The sequence below is a fragment of the Odontomachus brunneus genome, unplaced genomic scaffold, assembly GCF_010583005.1.
Source record: "Odontomachus brunneus isolate Ranch 3 - 2012 unplaced genomic scaffold, Obru_v1 Obru_scaffold_246, whole genome shotgun sequence".
NCBI classification, from domain to species: domain Eukaryota; kingdom Metazoa; phylum Arthropoda; class Insecta; order Hymenoptera; family Formicidae; genus Odontomachus; species Odontomachus brunneus.
Window position 1 is genome coordinate 13,516 of NW_022639696.1, and position 5,807 is coordinate 19,322.

The following is a 5,807-nucleotide window of genomic DNA, read 5'->3' on the forward strand; positions in this document are numbered from 1 at the left end:
GCAAAAACGCGTGATTGAGCTTACTTTCATCGAAATCGGAGGTGAGGTCGCTAAACTGGATAATTACTAAATATATTATATAAATATTATATATTCTTACGTAATATAATAAATACAAATTTGGTATCAAATTATATAAATATCTTATTTTGCGTTTTTATATTTTCCTTGCAAATCAGATTTTTTTCTTGTTACTTTAAAAATTTTTAATTTTTATATTATAGCAAAGTTGTATAACTTTTTTTTAATGTAATAATTTATTTAAAGAAAAAATGAAAAAGTCTTATTGATGATTAAAGAAATATATTTTTCATGTATTTTAATGATAACTGCAATTTATGATCACGGACATACACACAAAATATCTTTTACATGGTAAAATAGAAATTACAAGTATGTGATAGTTTACGTAATAGCCGTTGGTTGGTCCTGGATGCGCTGCAAATGTTGACAGACGTTTTGCTGGAGTTCGCTGGTGTTCGTTGTAGAGAACGGTCGTCTTCTATTTGGCGCTTCGGGAGAGTGGTTATCTTATCTTTTCCTGCGGTTTTTCACTGCGTGCTAGCGGCTTTTTTGAGCTTTTTGGTGCGTTGCTTGTACCTCCTTCGCTTCGTTATGGAGGAGAAAATGGAGGCGGATCCGGAAATCAGTGTTGCTGCTGGACCGGCTGCCGCTCCTGTGCCGGGAAGTCAAGAGAGCTCTTCATCGTTCTGGAGTTCGAGGAATGCTCTCTAAAAGGGCCTCTTGCGGTGATATATTCTCTAAAGTTTTTGGTGATAGAGGTAAGAGAGTTAAAACTTTCTCTTTGTCTGAACCTGCGGGTTCAATCGAGACGATGTTTAGCATCGACCTTCCGACCTTGAAACAACAAACACCTATTACTCCTATGCGTGCAGACAAAATTTCTGCGTTGTCTCGGGAGGCCAATGTTTCAGTTTTTCTATTCCCAGCAAGCTAGCTGGCTTGTTGTCGAATAGACACAAGGTCGAAAGTCTCGGTCCTTTTACAACTTATATTGAACGTGTTTCTCCCTCTATTTCTAAAAACGATAATACTGTTTTAGATCAACAATCTATTAGTGTTCTGCTCATTGCGCGTTGTTTGCTCAGAATCTGCCCATCTTCGATGAAAACGGCTTTTGATTTAAGAAGGGCAATGATAAATTCAGCATCAATTTTCCTACGTATCATTAAGCCAATGAGTTTGTCTCTTTAGTTTACAAGAACATTTTCTCTATAAGGTCGGGCGAATGTTGGGTTGCTTACGTACTTTCCTTCAAGATTTTTAATAAGGTTATTCTTAGAGGGTTGGATGACTCTGATCTGAAACCTGACTTTGTAGCTAAATATCTACGACCAGCTCCTGACTATTTTGGTAAATGGATCCCGTCTATATTTATAGGTAATTTAAAGAGGGTCTCTGGACATAACGAAGACGTTTCTCCTAAGTTGACCAATTTCAATTCCTTTACTGCTACCTTCGATTATTCTGATACCCCTACTAGGGCCATCCTCCTGGGTAAGAATATCTATATGTATCCTTTTGTCTAGAAAGTCAGAAGGTGCACCCGCTGTCAGCGCTTTGGACACACTAAAAGGTTTTGTAAAACGTCTGAGGACAAATGTATTTGTGAATTTTGCAGCTTACGAGGACATTCACAGGAGCAATGTTCTGAGCCAATCCCACTTTGTATTAACTGCATACGAGAGAAGAGAGTCGAGACTTCGCACAAGGCTTCATCTTTCGATTGTCTTGTTTATGCGGATCAAAAAGAACTAAAAAAAATCATGGCTTATTTCTGTTTGGATTTTAGGAGAGCAAGGACGCATCTTGATCGCCATGGGCCCCTGGACTCTGCGATCTTTGACAGATCGCCTGCTCCTATCTTAGCGGATTTTGTTTCTCATCGGTTCCTTTATTCGGAGGTGGTCCGTAATGGGAGTGATGTTTGGGCGGAGCGGTGCACTTGGACACGGTGCATTTGAACACAGCCAATCACAGCACCGTGTGATTAGAGACATTTGTAGGGTCCCTTGGAACAGCGACTTGTGATTGGACTGTGTCCAATTGCCCCGTATCCAACTGATATACACCCGTTTGTGCGGGGGGAGGGGGACGTGTGCCCCCGTCAGTCACAACGTCGAGCGTATGCCGCTCAATCGGCCTATGCGCTAGCGGGTTGCGATCCCGTAATCAACGAGTCTACCCGCTAAGTCACCCACTCAAGTCAAATCTTTGATAACATTTGATAACCTTCATTCCTCTGATGCTAAACCATCTAAAATTCCTTTGTCTGATACGTTGCAAAGAAGGTTACTCATGACTCCTAAAGGAATTACTGTCGCTGGGACTGGCGTTCCATCTAAGGTCGCATCTTTCTTCTCTGAAGGATTCGTGGTTCGGCAACAAAGATTGTCCCCTACCGAGAGGGAATCCGCTCTCTCTGCGGCGATGTCTGATTGCATTTCATCTTATATGTTTCCGGGAAAAGTGATAACAGATCTCTCATTCGAGGATTCGGAATCTCTTGCATCTATATCTAAAATGTTATCTTCGGTCGTTTGTACCAGTTTTTTTGCATTAATTCTTCCTTTTTGTTTTTAGAATTTTTTATTTTTTGCTTCTAGCCTTTGTAGTCATTTTTTCATCTTTGTTAATTTAGTTACTTTCGACTTCAAGATTATTCAATGGAATTGCAGGTCAACTATTCGTCATGTTTCTGACATTGCAGCTCTGGCTGAGAGGCATAATCCTCACCTTCTTTGCTTATTTGAGATGTAGCTTCCGCTGCACTACAGATTTCCTCTGACCGGTTATTCGCTCGTCCACTCTGCCCGTTCAAGACAGGGAGGAGGTTCTGCCGTTTTGATTCGTAAGGACATTAGTTTTACTGAGATTGCTATTCCTATTTTTAACAAATTTAAAAACTATTCTACTGACATCAGTTGTGTTCGCGTAGACACGACTGATAATTTTTCCTTACATATTATATCCTTGTACAATCCTCCTCGCTACTCCTGTAGAAGCAAACCTTTTGACAACTGGGGATGTTTCTTCTCAGCTGTCTCCTTCTTGGGTAGCATAATTGTCTGCGGAGACTTTAATGCGCACCATCCTGTTTGGAATCCTTTTGAAAATTGTGCTAAAACTAACCCTGAGGGCAGTGCTGTTGCTGGGGCCTTTCTCTTGTCGAATCTGACGTGCCTGACTTATGGTTGCTACACTTGGTTTTCTTCAGATCGTTCTAACGCCAGTGTTCTTGATCTCACTTTTGTCTCCTCGGGTCTTAATGGGTTAGTTTCTGTTTCTCCTGTCGAGGATCATCCGGGATCTGATCATATTCTTCTTGTGATCTCGATTAGGGATGTCTCTGCCCTAAGACCGTCGTGTAAACCGGCTATTTCTCTCGGACGTGTCGACTGGATGGTTTTTCGGGATTTAATGGATGATTACTCCTCCAGACTCACATTGAGTCTCGGGGAGAACTCATACGAAGATTTTGTTAAGTCAACTTTGTATAATATTCAAACTGCTAGCGGCTATATTCGCAAACAGGATTCTCGATCTATGCGTGCGCCCACGATTTGGTGGGATCAAGAATGCTCTGAATTATTAGCTCAAAAAAAGACTCTTTTTTCTCTATTTGTGAAGCATCCTAATTTGAATAATTTCCAGCAATTTAATGTTAAATGTAAGGAAATATGTAAACGCCTTAGAGCTATTAGACTTGCATATTTTCATGGTTTTTATGCAAGGCTTAATCCTCAGATGGATATTGAGGCTATTTTGAGTGGTTTAAGATCCTTTACTAAGAGAGGTTTCCATTCCTCTGTCCTTTCGGATGAGGCTGTGGCCAATGCTAGGCGGGCTTTTTGCGGGGTGGTTCCTGACTTTGTCGGTCGCGACCTTTCGCGGTCGGCCGGCCGTAGTTTTCCTCATGATGTTTATTGTATCTCTGATGACTCTAATGACTCTTACCAGGTATATAAATATGAAACCGGAATTTTTGTACAGAAAATATACGTTTATTGTATGAAAATGATAAAAAATATTTTATTCGAAGTATTGCCCATCGCTAGCTATACATTTTTCCCACCTGTCTGACAATTTGTGGATGCCACGCCAAAAAAACTGTTGGTCTTTTGAGGTAAACCAGTCATCAAGCCATTTTCGTACATTTTCGTAAGAAGTGAAGCGCTGCTTAGCAAGTGCGTGTCCCATCGATACAAATAAATAATAATCGGACGGAGCCAAGTCTGGTGAGTAACCCGCATGCGAAAGTATTTCCCAACTAAACGCCTCAATCGTTTCCTTGACTAGTTTTGCTGTATGTGATGGTGCATTATCATGAAGCAAAATCACTTTGTGTTGCCTTTTTTTATATTCTGGTCGTTTTTTCACGCAAAGCTTGATTCAAATCGATCATTTGTTGTCGGTAGCGTTCAGTATTAACGGTTTGGCCAGGTTTGGTTTTAGCAGCTCATAATAGATCACACCCTTCTGATCCCACTAAATACAGAGCATTGTCTTCCGTCCATAGCGATTTGGCCTTGCAGTCAATGGTTCTCCTGGAGTTACCCATGATCTTTTACGCTTAGGATTCTCAAAATATATCCACTTTTTATCGCCAGTCACAATTCGATGGAGAAATGACTTTTTTTTGTACCTGGCGAACAGCATTTCGCAAGTGGTTTTTCGGTTTTCCTGCTGTCTTTCATTCAGTTCATGTGAAATCTATTTTCCCATCTTCTGAATCTTTCCCATGGCTTTCAAACGTATGGAGGCTTCTCGTGTCACATTTAATTGATCCGCGAGTTGTTGCGTTTGAGTGTCATCTTCATCCAACAATGCTTGCAATTCACTGTCTTCAAACTTTTTGGTCTTTCACGTTCTTCGTTTCTCACGTCAAAATCGCCACTTCTGAATTTTTTAAACCACTCAAAGCACTATGATTTACCAAGAGTATGCTCACCGTAAGCTTCGACAAGCATTCGATGCGATTCTGCAGCAGTTTTTTTCAAATGGTAACAGAAAATCAATGCTGTCCGCAAATCGTAGTTTCCAGGCACAAAATTCGACATGTTCAACGCTATTACAAACTATGCTGTTGTATGAAACTTGTATTGTTGTGAGTTGAAAATCTTTGTTAGAGATGTCAATAAGGAAATGGCGCCAATAATGCGGTTTGACGGTAACTACTGTGGGAATATCACTCAAACATACACGTAGCTCCCTGTGTATGTTGTACCACACAGACTCTAAGCGTGTAACGGATCGCAATGCAACTCTGGACAGGCACACACACATGACATATAAGAACCAATGCTCGATTGCCAATTAACAACAGAACGTATATTTTTGCTGTTAACGCACAGCGTCTCTCTGGTGGGCTCCGGCCACCACGCAACATGAGAGCAATGAACAAGAGAAAGAACGAGAAATGAGACACGCACGCACTTAGTCTCCGCAAAGGAAGAAAGGAACAATAGGAACACAGACTTTATAATAATAATACAAGTTTAACCTTAACGCTGGCACTAAATTTAGACACACGGTATGTTGGTACAGAGAGAAAGAAAAGAAAGAGCGTTGTCACGGCTTGTGTAGAGGTCACCGTACAAATGAAGCAAACAGAGAAAAGATCTACTCCACACACAAAGAGTTGAGCATGAGCGTACCTGTGTATGAACACGTGCACAGGTAGGCACGATGCTGTGACTGTATACACCGATGATCACGCAGGAGCACGTGATCGACAGCGCCAATGTACCGTGTGCGCACGGGAAATGTCCGCGACACGTGGACAG